Source organism: Dermacentor albipictus, chromosome 4, assembly GCF_038994185.2.
Source record: "Dermacentor albipictus isolate Rhodes 1998 colony chromosome 4, USDA_Dalb.pri_finalv2, whole genome shotgun sequence".
Classification (NCBI taxonomy): domain Eukaryota; kingdom Metazoa; phylum Arthropoda; class Arachnida; order Ixodida; family Ixodidae; genus Dermacentor; species Dermacentor albipictus.
In genome coordinates this window covers 153,499,045-153,513,477 of record NC_091824.1, presented here as the reverse complement: position 1 = coordinate 153,513,477, position 14,433 = coordinate 153,499,045, and the positions used below count along the sequence as shown (strand labels likewise).

Genomic DNA, 14,433 nt, shown 5'->3' with positions numbered 1-14,433 from the left:
GTATAACGCGGAAAGGAGTGTGTTATTTGCGTCCCTCAAGAAAACAGGAATTCCCCACAGTTCTCTTCAGAACATTGTTTTCCCGCGCGGGAACCAGTTAGATAGGAAGGAGATTTCTCGCCTTCTTTTAGATTACCTGCAGGACACGGATTTGGCCTCCACATGGTGACCTTAGGAGTGAATATGTGTAGTTGTGAGGTTTGTGTCTGAGTTATATGATTTATGTGTTTTAAGTTTCGCTACGGTGGAGGAATTGCCGGCAGCAACTGCAAGGCTAGTCCCACCAGTAGCCTACACCCACTCAACTCAATTCAACTCAACTGCTTTCTGGATATCACTGGCGTGATTGCCTTAATGGTTTTTAAGTACTGAATAAGCATTTGCTTTGCATTAGCCGCAGGCACATCACTTTTGCTACAGTGTCGTGAGCGTAGTAGAGTCGGGAACTTCCTGGTATTGTTGCTGTCACATTGTAATGAAGAAGCTCCTGAAGTGTCTCCGCTGGCGCTGCCGTCATCGTGCCGTCTCGCTATCGATGGCGCATGCGCCACATGAGCTCGCGGTGGTTTAGGCGGTCACCAGCGACGCGAAGTAGGTTTGGCTGCAAAAACCATGAAGTCAAGTGGGCGCGCCCCCCAATGGGCTCGGTGGCGTCGCCAGGACAGCGTTCTGCCTTCCACTGCTGGCATAATAAGCGTTGTGCGCACACGTACTTTAAGCAAACTAGCCTTCCTGCTGAGCTGGTGTGTGTGTGCACTGGCCTGAATGAAAGGAAACTCGAACGTCAAAATAACGTCATGTAGTATTTTACTGGGCGCTGACTAACCCCGATGGCTTCCGCGTCGTTCTCCTCTCGTTCACCATTGAGGCGCGCCGCATGTAACGCACTGGCGGAGCTAGTCATAATGCCAGCGTTGTGAGACAACTGGTAGCCGCCAGTGTGCTTGTTCACTTTACCAAGCAGGATTTGCCTTAAGCGTGGCGTCGTGCCAACATGTCAGACCCGCGTATATTTAGAATATCATCGTGAACGCCATCTTAAACCTTGCTATGGCGGTGAATGTTGTGAAAGGCCAAATTTAGTTATGTATTTTTTCTTTCTTTCTTTTTTGTGACATGCTCTTTTCATATTAGCACGGGGAATAACGTTGCCGACTGGAATGTAGCCCTGGTGCTAGAATCATCCGCTGGTGCATCGGCGGTTTCTGATAAAGTATGACCCATCTTTCGAAGAAGGGCTCCCGCACTCACCTAGTGACATTGAGATAAAGCAGCCATCACATGCAATGTACAGTAAAGTGGAAAGGTGGGCTAGTTGGTGAGTGATCATCATACCTTGCTGGTGAAGCAGCGCACAGACACGGACACAGTGAAGACAAACAGGAAAAGACGACACTCGCTGCAGCGAGTGTCGTCTTTTCCTGTTTGTCTTCACTGTGTCCGTGTCTGTGCGCTGCTTTACCAGCAAGGTATGATGATGCAATGTACCTCATATAAGAGACAGGTGACAGAAGCGAATGGGGCATTCATGTATCGCAACGAATTTCTCCAATCATAACTCATCTGCACTTGCTCGGCTTTCGTCTTACGCTGCCGCTTGCAAACACTCTTACTGACGTTCGTAGCTTTGTGATCCTTTTACTTGGTTTTGTCCTTACGTTTCTATGCATTTCTTATTGTTTCTCCCGTGGTTGGAAGCAGTAATAATGTCTGGCCTTGCAATGGAGTGTCGTTCTACCAAGGTGAAGAACGAATAAAAAAATAATACAGAGGAAAGATCATTTTCCGCACAACTGAATATAATGAGACAACTACAGCAACAGCAATGAGTGTTGTATTTTGCTGCTGCAGTGGCAAGAATAACCGGATGGGCAGTAGGGGTTGAACAAAAAATTAATGAAGGCATCGATGGCAGCCACCTCGTCTAATACAGCCATGTGTTATTGTTGCTTATTTTTAAGCGCCTTTTTTTTCCCTTCCCATTGAAGGAGCATTAGTGAGAGCACCGTGAGAGCACCGTCACAAACATGTTACGGCTATCATCGCAGCCGCAGTAAAAAAAGAAGACAGGAGAAAGGAAAAAAATACAAAAACTAAAGAATGAAGAAACCTTTGTAATTCTCTTAATTGACAGTGCAGTTACAGCGATTGTGGTTACACGTTATCAGACATTCCTTAGCATGCTTATATACATTTACAGAGACGTACAAGGAATGAAAGAAAACAACAGATGAAAGGCAGAGGGATTAACCAGATTAAGTGCCCGGTTGGCTACTTGGCCCAGGGGACGGGGTAAGGGCAGAAAAGATAACAAGCAAGAGAAGAATAAAAAAGAAAGAAAGCAATAAAAACGCATCATTTCGAGCATTCTATAGTTTTTTAATGAGCCCCGTGTCTTTTAAAAAGTACGCTAGCTATTATAAAGCAGTTCGTGCCGACGTTGGCTGGTACCAGGGTCCAAGAATTTTGGCTTCTTTAAGGGTACGGTTGTCAATCTTTCTAGCGTGGTGTTGATGACTTTTCTTTGTGCATTGAGGCGATGACAATCACACAGAAGGGGCGCTATCGTCTCGTGGCACAAAAAATTTCCGTTGACCTTATGGGGACCGGTCACTCAACCCGGTGACTCAACTGCACCTGCGCATCCACGCAGCCACATCCCCTGAATTGCCAGATTTCGCTGTAAGTACGAGGAAAACGCATTACGCACGTCGCTGAACTTTGCCTCACATCTCTTGTCTGATGATGATGACGACGACGGTAATGATGATCATGTTGATGATGATAATAATGTGCGGATTTTTGGAGCGAAACCGTCATGTGTGGCCAGTGCACGCCACAGGTCTTCATTACCGGTACTGAACGCCTGAATACGAGCATCGGAATAAGCTTTGCGTCATGCTTTCATAATTTCCATCGAGCAGAAACGCCTGCGTTACTTTTATCTTCTTTTATGCGAAGCATATTACGAGAGCTCAACCCAGCTCCTCAGGCGCGGCGGTGTCGCCATGAAACCACGTGACACCGTGACGTCACGACAGAGGAGAAGTGGCTTTGGCTCAACTCTTGCAAGACGGGCTGGGTGGGAATCGAACCAGGGTCTCCGGAGTGTGGGACGGAGACGCTACCACTGAGCCACGAGTACGATGCTTCAAAGCGGTACAAAAGCGCCTCTAGTGAATGCGGTGTTGCCTTAGAAACGAGATGTTTCTATAGAAGGCGTGCGTCTCTTGCTAAGGCGCACATTTCGTTGCCGCGCCGAACGCTGCTTTGCTCGACGCTCACCGCGTCCAATGCGGGGCGCGTAGTCGCTGCCCTGTAGCCCATTGTCTTACACCCCTTGGCGGGTCGACGGGAACGCTGTCGCGTTCCATTCTTGAAGGCGAAGCAGTAATGCATGAGTTGTTTCTTCGTCTAGCCGAACCAAATATAGCCAAGCAACAGCAGTTCACCAGGCTAAACAGTGGTTCAACAACTAAAATAAAGGCTAGTATGCTTCGCATCCTGGGCTTAACCTTACCTAAGCCACAGCCATTTTTCTTTCGCACAGCGATCTATGAAGCTGCTGAGTTGGAGTAAATCCGGAAAATTAACCGCCTCGTTTCCATACGTATCGCTGGAGGGTAGGACCAGCCCACCTGTGGTCCTTACTTTGCTCTAGCTCTGCACAACCATGCAGTTCGACCATGGGTCGATATGAGATTTAGAGGAGTGAACGTAGAGGCGACGCTACCGTGGCGGGTGCTTGACAAGAGCCTCTATGGTGGCGCGCCTCTCTCGGCCCTAATTGAATTTAGGGTATACGCTCAAAGCGGACGCCTTCTTAAACATTTAAGGGGCCAAGCTAGCCATTCGCTCATGCTCCTGAGAGCACGAGCGAATTGAGCGCTTTGGTGTTTAGGGGAACAAGAACTTTGTTTTCTATATTTTCTTTCAACCGTATCCGTAAAAAAAGAGCCTAAATTGTGGTAACACATTTTTCTAGAACGCTGGAAGAAATGTGTTCTAGTCTTCGGTTGGTTGGACTGGGCTACTTAGCACCATTAGTTTAAAAGCGCGAGCTCGGATTCATTTTTCATGCTTTCAAACGAAGTTGTCCTTTCTTGATCGCTTAGATTTGAGAACTTAACCGTGGATTTATTCTTATGCGTTCCCATTTGAAAAGTGATATGGCCTTAAGTGGAGTGTCAGGGAGAGCTCCAGAAAACAAGCAATCGGCAGCCTTCTTTGTAGCTATAGTGGCTCCTGATGAATTTAAACTTTATAATTTAAAGCAAGGAGCGTATAGTACGCATAGGCAATTTAGGCAATTACGGTTGATGGTGCCCGAGGCAGACGGACATGCGCGGTGCTCCCAGCCCATTCGTGGTAGGGAACATTTTTGACGTCGCATCTTGCCGGCAGTGTTTTCATTGCAAATGCCTGAATATACAGGCGAGAAATACATTATCCTCATGGAATCCGAGACCAGCAAGTACACATGTGTTCAGTGTTTGAAGTGGCCCGGTCTTTCGTCGACAGAGATTATCTGCAATACCAGCCGCACAGACACGCCCCCCTGGAAACCTACGTTTTGCCTTGATCTTCAAGACATGGCACCCATAGCGCTTCATCTAGTGTTGTTCAGATGATGCAAACAATGGCTAGTCGAATGAATGCGTTGGCTACTGAGGTGCGACAGCTTCGAGCGAAAAATGTGCTCCTACGTGAGGCTGTGAGTGGCCCGAGTGCATCAGTTGTGTTGCGAACCACCCACCAGGATGAGCGCTCACTCTCCGACTCTTCGAAATGTCGCAACTACGCGTCTGCTGTGGCCACAAACCTCGCGACCACGAATTCTGGCACCCCACCGAAGCCTCCTGCTCCACACCAGCGTGCTCTTTTTTCGGCGCTCATCTAAAGCGGTGAGCCAGCCATCACGGCCTCTAGCGACCTTTGGCCCAGCTGAGCAGTAGATGCTTAATGTTTGTAGATGTAGATGTTTAAGGCTTATTTGTAGATGTAGATGCTTAAGGCTTATTTGTTCGGAACAGCATCGGATATACTGAAACTTTTGGTGGATATAGCGGGTGACAAGGTGATCCTGTGTACAAGACTCAAAACGAGGTACTATACGTATTGTTCCTTCCATGTCCCTCCGGATGAGCATTTGTTAGAACTTGTCCACAAAGCTGAAGTTGCGTATTTCGCCCCTTCTATGGAAGTCTGTGGACCTGGCGACACTTTGGTGATTCTAACGGTGATTCTAGCAGTGCTCCAATTTCGTCCGAAAATGGCACAGGAAGTTGTGTTATTAAAATATGAGAGGGCTTCGAACCAAAAGTGAGGTGTTCTTCGCCAATGCATGCAGTGTGAGCATGCTATTACATGCTTCATCAAAACGCCGATAAACTTATCGTGTACAAGTACCTCTTATTTCTCAGATGAGTATGCTGTTTTCAGAACTGATAGAATTTACTCTGACCAGGGTAAATACGGTGGCAGACTTCTGATAGCGTGCCGTTCTGTATTAGGTGCATTTAGAAGGCAAGAGCTGCAGACGTAAGATGAATCTGTGTGGTTAGAAATTCACACACTTCAGACATTCCACTGTCTCATTGGCTGTTATTACTTCCCGCGAAATTCGGATCCCAACGTATTTATTATTAATTTTTTGGATATTGGGGGTAAAATTTGTTTTCTAAAGTGTAAGGTCCACATTCTTGGGGACCTTAATATAACTAAAGTCTAATGGGCACCTGGTTTAGTCAACAGTGACTGCACAGTCGTTCGAGAAAAAAAATGGACGTCTCATTGATTTTATTAACTTTCATGGGTTACGTCAATAGACCTGTAACACGATGAAGAACTTCGTAGGTAACGTTTTAGATCAAATTATATCGAACGTGCCTGTTCTTGATGTTCAAGTGGCGCGCGATCCTCTTTTTCTCGTAGATAAGTTTCATTGTCCGTTTACTCTGTGATTCTTTTTGTCTTTTCGTCCAATACGTGAACTCAAACCAGAAGAATTCAGGTACGATTACGGCGATTACTTTGAACTGTACGCTGAGCTTCACAACTATGATTGGTCTCGATTCTTTGAGATCGTGAATGACGGCTCACGCGTTATGCTAGTGACATCAGTTGTTCAAGGACTAATTAATAAATACATTCTGCGATGTCATCCGAGGAAGTCTAGATTCCTTTGCTGGTTTTCTTGCGATCTGAAACACTGCTTGAAAAAATGAGCAGTGGTAGCACAACCTGTACAAATCTTAAAATGAATATTGGTACTAAAGATATTCATTACGTAGACAAATTCTTAAAAAGCCTATTGTACGCGATGAATCTGAATACCATAAACTTCTTGAAGCTAACTTCAAGACAGAACCGAACTTCTTTTTAGCTTTTTTTGCAGAAGCAAAGTAAAGATAAGGTCTGTGCTCCTGTGCTGTTGATGCGTGACTACTTGTTTCAAAGCGCAAGATGTATGCCAATTTTTCGCTGACGACTTTAGTTCGTGCTTTGTGCGCTCTGATAGCGTTGATAGCCTTAGATAGTGTTTCCTTGCCGTTGTAATCTGTCAGTAGTTGTCCCTGTATTTAAATCTGGTAATGCTTGTGATGTGAATAACTTTCGACCAGTGGCAACTTGTTTGTTCTTTTGCAAAAATGCTTGTAATGTGTGTGCGTGCGTGTGTGTGTGCGTGTGTGTGTGCGTGTGCGTGCGCGTGCGTGTGCGTGTGCGTGTGTGTGTGTGTGCGTGTGTGTGTGTGTGTGTGTGCGTGTGTGTGTGTGTGTGTGTGTGTGTCGTCGGCTTATGCTCCACTTTCAGAAAAAAAAGGCATCACGTGGCAAACAGTCAACTACGCTTGCTACGGCATCTCAGCACATCGATATCCTGAAAGTTATTCTTGTCTACATGTTGCGACATTATCGTAGATCGATGACAGAACCTACAAGAAAGACATGAGTCAATGCAAGTGGCACCGTTATTCGTATAGTCCCTTCACGAATAAAGCAATGAGCTCATGATTTCAATTCCTGGATTCCGTGCCATAAGGGTGGATATTTTGCTAAAATATAACGACAACGGCTAAGCATAAGTCGTCTGCTTAACAGTGACTGCCTTGGGTGTCGTTAGACACTATCTTCACTGTATGAAACTCTGTTTCGGTGCCGTTTTTTACCACCCAATCTTGCTAAACTGATTGCCCGTCTTCCTTTTTCTGCATATTTTTCTTGATAAATAAAAAAGTACCTTTAGCGTATTGTCCCACTTATGCCGAACGAGTAATCACAGATTGGACAATACTGCAACTTCTTAGTTGTGTAGTTTATCTGCAAATGGTGCCCGATCTGATAGAGCCGACGTCGAATGGTCGCACAGAATTTCTTGCGGTTGGCGAGCTCTGGCGAGCGTCTTCAGACTCTGTGGAAAGGCAGCCTGCCCATTCATCTACGAATCATTGCAAGTCTGAACCGTAAAATATGCTACTTAGGCAATGGGATTTCAAGGAGACTCACTTCTAATTGAAGCCCGCCCCAGCTGGAGGAAATCATAACCGTAAACGCACTTTTTCTTAATTGAGCTATCAGTCATGGAGCTTGGTGGCTTGACGCGAGCAGTTCGCAATTTTATCGGATTACAGCGTGGGATACGGAATGAAATCGAACATTGCGACAGACCACATGGAGTATCTTAATGCGTAGCCCTAATTGAGGTGGCTGCTGCAGCTGGACACCTTCGCAACGGAACATCAAGCAAGACGGATTCAGAGACCCGTGTGGCGACGTATACATGACGTGGCCCGTATTTAATCACGCGTAACACGGATCTGTGATGTCGGAATCCAAGCGCTTTGCATCCTAGTATACCTATAACGATGCCATTTGGCCGTAGCAGGCGGGAGTTGAGATCATCGACCCAAGCGAAGCCGTTGAGAAACAGGTTTCAGCCTGTGGCAGCTGCCACTGCCGAAGTGCGTTGCTGGTCAGTGCCCCTGCTTGATTAACTTGGGTTTCGTCTATCACCTAGTGTGCCCGGGGTGGGAACCTCGGCACCTTGGCCGGCGGACGCGTTGCGAAATGCCGAGCTCCAATGCATTGAACGGGGAGATTTCGGAAGACATATCGGCCGTAAGCAGAGAGCGAAAGAAAAATTATATTTAATTTATTATGTGTCCTCATTGATTCAGCGAGATAGACTAGGGCTCCGAATGGGTAAGGATCATGGAAATACGAGCAGGAATTCAATCAGTTGCTTTTGAACACAGTAGCCTCTTTTGAGACTTTTCGTGCGAACTAGAATTATGCATTTTTTTCTTTCTGTTGTGTGAAAAAAAGAGTAAATAGAACCGCAAGTGTGCCCAAGGTGATCATTTGTATACAGAGTGGGCATGTAGAGATGAGGCTGTAGTCCCTGAAAATAATTTAATAGAAAGTAGCAGTGTTCATTCTGCCCGAGGGCCAGTGATGTAAGAACAGGCATGGAAGCGGAAATAGATCGCCGCTAAAGCATAGTAATATATGGCTGTAAGAATGTTGCCATTGAACTGTTGGAAGACGGGCAAGTACTCAAAGAATGAAAGCATACTCTATGTTATAAAAGCAGAACTTGGTGCTTCATATTATTTCCTGATCTTACGGAGCGTTGCAAGCAAGCACACGCTTTAATGGGACACTGAATTGAAATGTTAGATTAAGTTGCATTTCTCAATTTCGCTTAACTAGAATACCAGAACTATCAGCCTTACCATGAAGGGAAACTTGTAAAGCGTGGAACGATGCAAAAAAAGGAAAAGCACCGGCATGGGAACACTTCAGAAGATCGAGTGACTGGAACGACAAAATGACATCCATCTGCTGCCTTTTGAGAGCGTATTGCTTGCGATTCCCGTTGGTTTTACTCTGGTAAAATATCACTCGTTAACCTTGAGATGGCGTAATGACCAAGCGCCACAATGGACCAGGTCAGGTTAAATCTAACCTCACTCCTGTTCGCAGCCCACATTCTTGTTCGGAAGCACTGGATGTTGTTTAACAGACATGCAGGCCCTGATATAACTTCACTATATGTATATATGAAAACCGGCATCGTACTTTTTCTTTTCTTTAAAAAAAAGAAATAGAAGAGGAAGGATTGATTGATAGCCCAAACCGAAGTGGCGGAACCGAGAAGTCTTCGAGATAATGTGGTGCAGGTCGAAGATGGCTTCGACCAGGGCGAACCGGACCTGCGGCCTCTTGCGCCATAACGTGGGAGAGCTCCGGCTTACTGTGGGCGTGAGGTAGCGTAAGCAGAAAGTTGCCTGATGGCAGCAGGTTGCTGGGGTCAGTCATCTCTTCAGGCCGGAGTCGCCACTCTTGGGAACCGAGGGGTCGAAGCCGAGCGCCAGAACAAGACGACCAGCGTAGCAGGCCTCTAGAACCGAACTGCTCTTGCCGTGCTTGCGCGTCGAACATACGCCGCCCATCTTTATTTTCCTCGTCTTTCGCAGCCGGCACCAAGGCTAAGAGCACCGACTAGTCTGCGCTTTGCGGCATCAGTGCGCGCTGGAGCATCACTGCAAGAAATTCACAATGCACAGAGAAGAAAGACATATCACAAGATAAACACAAAAAATTGGAAATGAAGACGATGCAGAGAAAGAAAATTCAAAAGTAGCATAGAAGCGCGATATGGACGATGTAAAATATCATGTCACGCCGTATTTCAAGAAGTACAATTACTGTAACTTTTAATATATGAATCTGAAGAACAGTTGAAAGGCGTACCACACGAAGTTCACTGTATTACATCACACGGAAAAGATAACGTCATATTTAAAAGAAGGAATATTAAAAAAAGCGAACGAGGCGATGCCGTTGTCAGCTACGCTATACTGCAAGGAAGCTATTATGAAAGGCCATCTGTGTGCTAATGATCAGCTCCAGCTGACTGGTTCAGCGTAAGCATTCTGCGATGTGGAATGCCTACGCTGAAGACGTTATTGCACATCTACATTGTAGATGTGCAAGTTCGATGAATCAACGGAGAACGCTGCGCATGTACTGTGATATAGGGTAGCTCTTGTTGGCGTGGCATCTATGAATTCACTATATACGATAAGGAGATAGGCAGTGGGTAGGATAAAAGCTCTAGATGAACGGCCAGTTGGCTCCGATGATAAGCTTATTGCTCGCAGCGTGGGAAGACATAAGTTTGGGAAATGCTGTCTCGCCCACGGGTAGAGGCGGATGTGCTTGCAACGGCGCACGCCAATCTTGTCTTGAGAACTTTCTGTTGTCGGAGCTGTATTGCCGCACTGGACAAATGGGCCTGTGACTCACTATGTTCGGTGGCTGTTGTCTAAGGTGGAGCCGTAGTATTGTGCGTTGCGATCCTATCTGCCGCATCGTGCAGTAAAGTGTTTTTTGTTCACTTCAAGAGAGCAAAGCGTGTTGGGTCTCTATAAGCGGTGCTGTATAGCTATAGCAGATGTTTGATAGTAGCTGAAGTTATAGAAGTGGCGAATAAATAATGGGTTGAAAAAAAAGGAAGCGAACAATCTAGGAATGAACAAAAAAACAAGCAAACAAAAACCAGAAAAACTACATTAACGAAAAGAAATAAAGGCACAAGAGAAGACAAGATAGATACATGACTTTATATAAGAAGAGGCAGATAGATTGGCCTGAATTAGATTACTCTAGCCAGCCATATATACGGGGTGTTTTATTTCATCGTTAACAGAATTTTCAAAGATCACCCCTGACCTGTAGAGCAATGCTGCTTGTTAAGCTAAATCAGCTTCAGAGGTACGCACTTTTTCTTGACAAAAGGTGAAGATGAATATTTGACTAATGAACAAGATTGTGATAATTAATTTTAACCTAATTACTTTGCTCTACATGTTGCAATTTACGAATTGCAACCGGTGGCATTGAAAGTTATATGCTGTTACAAGGAATTCGGAGGTTGACACCACTTTGGAGATACGCGTTACGAAAATTTGTGATGAAATGCATCGATGTTCCAGTAAATTTTGAGCTTTAGTCCATAAGAGGGAGTTTTGTCAAGAACGCCGTAACAGTGCATGAACTTTCTCAAATACTCGATTAATCCGGGCAAATAGATGTGCTCTTTCTGGACTATAGCAAGGCATTTGCTAGGGTTCCCCATGGAAAGTTAGTATATAAATGAGAAAAATTGGACTTCCTTTTGGTATTACGCAGTGGATTTGTGCTTATCTGAAGAATAGAAAGCAGTTTGCTCAAGTTAGAAATGTTATTTCTAGTGCCGGCCAGTTCACTTCAAGAGTTCCTCAAGTGTCCTATAGGGTCATTGTTATGTTCAATTTACGTTAATGATATGCATGATGTTATTCCTGCTAATGTGTCCATTCGGTTATACGTGGATGAATGTGTTATCTTCAAAGAAATGGCGTCCCATGATGATCATGATGTGTTGCAGAGATGCCTTGTAGCAATCACTGACTGGTGTTCGAATCGGGGAATGGAGCTCCAATACGGAAAAAACCGTACTTTTACGCGTAACAAGAAAAAAATCTCCCAGCAACTTTCATTACTTGCTTCAAAAGAGAACTGCCCCCAAGTCGAAAAATATAAATATCTTGGCGTTACTTTTACCAATAAACTCACATGGTCAACACATGTCTCGGATATTTGCTAAGTGGCATTAAAGAAGTTGTGGTTCGTAAAGAGGAAGCCTAAACACACACCTACAAGAACAAAAATATTAGCTTACAATGCAATCGTGAGATCTAAATTAGAATATGCTGTTGAAGTCTGGGACCCGCGTACTGAAAACGGACATTATGGAACTCGAGCGAGTCGAGAGAAAAGCTGTGAGATTTACATACGAAAAATATGCTAGGAAAGAGTCTTCGTCCTTATTAATGTTACAAAGCAGAATACAGACACCTTACAAACACGCAGAAAAAGTAATCTCGTTTTGCTACTACGCTATACTCTGTCTGGAAAAAATAATGTGGCGCTACCCGTTTCTGTATGATGGCCTACTGCGAGAAGAACGCGCCACAATCACGAATATTTGCTTGCGCCAATTTTCGCTGGAATAAACGCTTACAAGGACAAGTTTTTTTCCATCGAAAGATGAGTGAGTGTAATTTACTTCCCATTGGTGTATTTGAGTCAAATGGTTTCAGGCCTGCATTGGCAAAGCATTTTTGTGAATTTTAGAGATGGCGAAGTGTGATTCCCGTTTTTTTTATGCATTATGTTCATTTTACGCAACAGTATTTGCGCTTGTCTGTACTTTCTTTTTGCTTGCAAGTATTGAACTGCAGTATTACTATATAACCCCCCAAAAAGTGAGTGGAAAACACTGCACTATTACGGCAAGTTTGACTGCGCTTATCACTAAACTGGTGCTAGTTATAAAATTTGCTTTAAGTGGATGCGCCTTGTGAAATTACTGGCTTCATTTCATGCATTGCAATATATGCGCTAAAGTAATTAGTTGAAAGTTAATAATTGATATCGTGTTAATAATCAATAAGCTGTAATGATTTTCAGGGTAATTAATGTATACCTTTTCGAGTATTCCAGCTGAATAAGCAGTTTTGAGCTAAATGCCAAAGGCTAATGTTTAAAATTGGGTTAACATTAAAATAAAATACGCGGCATAATACCTGGCGAAGAGGACAAAATAACTTTTCACAAACGCATTACTCGCGACTAGCCGGAACGTATAGGATGAAAATATTGGTATACGGCTGTAAATTTTACGTCTCAAAAAGTCAGCTTTGTCTTACTGCAAGTAAGTACTTGTGTACGCTTTTTTGCGAGTAAATGCGATGCGCACAAATGGGTTTCATTTCACCATGTGTATCGTGCATTCTCATACAGACCCGCCGTGGTTGCTCAGTGGCTATGGTGTTAGGCTGCTGAGCACGAGGTCGCGGGATCGAATCCCGGCCACGGCGGCCGCATTTCGATGGGGGCGAAATGCGAAAACACCCGTGTACTTAGATTTAGGTGCACGTTAAAGAACCCCAGGTGGTCGAAATTTCCGGAGTCCTCCACTACGGCGTGCCTCATAATCAGAAAGTGGTTTTGGCACGTGAAACCCCATATTTAAATTTTTTTTAATTCTCATACAAGGTATATGTTTATGCACACTAAAGTAATACAACTACAATATCCATCAATGTTGTATTTATGCACAACGCCGTTCACAAGCTGTGCAAAAAAGCAAACGTCTTATAAGGTGGTTACACCGTGGGAGACGCCTACGCAGCGATGTCACGAGAACGAAGCCGATGCATGATCTTTCTCCAGGTAAAAATGGTTAGGACAGGTGTAGGCACAGGCGCATGCGCCGTACAACGCATACCTTAATTGATTTAAGGGATCTCAGTCGTGCGTACCCCCTCTGGAGGAATGACAAAGAATGGACAATCCTGTGTGCTTTGCGTTTGATAGCATCCGTAAAAAATTTGCAAGAATGGTGTATTTTAGCGATTCGCACGCCACTCTCGCATTACTACAAAGCAATAAGAAAAATTCTTTGAGCGCATCGCTGTTACAGTACACACAAAAGCACTCGTAATGAATCACATTATTCCATTTCAGTGGATTTCCGGACACTGCAAAATTTCTGGTAACACTGAAGCGGACACAGCTGCGAATGGAGCGCATAATAACGCAGAGACAGTCTTCTATCTTGCGCAGGGAAGCCCTTTCGCTCCTGAGACAGTTATCCTGTCGTCTCTGCAAAACTACCTGGTTTGATCAGCCATCTAAGACCTCGGAGGCTTACTTTATGCGCCTATGTATCAAGCTATAGATTACGTCGAGTCTTAGAGAAAACAGAAAATTTGAAACATTAGTACACCGCCTGCGACTTGGTACTGCATTTGCAAGACACTTTTTTTAAGGATAAAACGTGCCTTTAGTACGCAGGGCTCTTGTAGCCACCCAGACGAAGATGTGCATCATCTCCTCCTAGAGTGCCCTAAATACAATCCACAACGAAGGGTATTGAAAGCAAATCCGTTGCTTTTAGATAGAGGACCATTCACTCTAAAAAAGATACTTGGTCAATGGCAAACAGCGAGTCTATACAGCAGAGAGCACTTCTTGCTTTGAAAATGTTTTTCGAGGACGCAAACATGTCGGGGAAATATTAAATTTCAGTTTAATCTAAATGGGTGATATAGATATTATTCTGTGTTCGAAATCGACTTATGTTGTGGTCGTGTTTTTTTAACGCTGTGTGTAATTACTTGTGTTCTGCGCTTTGCAGTGTAATTACCAGTGTTCCGCGTTTTCACCATTCAAGATATTTGACTTTATATATGCGTATGTGTGCTGAGCTCTGTGAGCTGAGAATAGCTTTGCGATTCATGCACTGCTAGACTGTATTGTGGTTATATATCTGGTGTTACACTGAGGCCCTTATTTTGGGACATTATTCTCTCCTTTTGCA

The 14,433-nt window shown here is 44.4% G+C and overlaps 1 protein-coding gene across 5 annotated transcripts in view; it reads left to right on the top strand.

Annotated features, from left to right (window-relative positions):
• LOC135903794 (uncharacterized) overlaps positions 1–14,433 on the top strand; it is a 468,489-nt gene that overhangs the window by 71,543 nt on the left and 382,513 nt on the right. The window contains exon 1 of one of the 5 annotated variants that reach the window (XM_065434202.2): positions 4,455–4,904. The exons of the other annotated variants lie outside the window; for them this stretch is intronic. The gene's annotated coding sequence lies outside the window, so the exon portion shown is untranslated. Of the gene's footprint in view, positions 1–4,454; positions 4,905–14,433 lie in introns of those variants that run through there. 5 annotated transcript variants of the gene reach the window in all.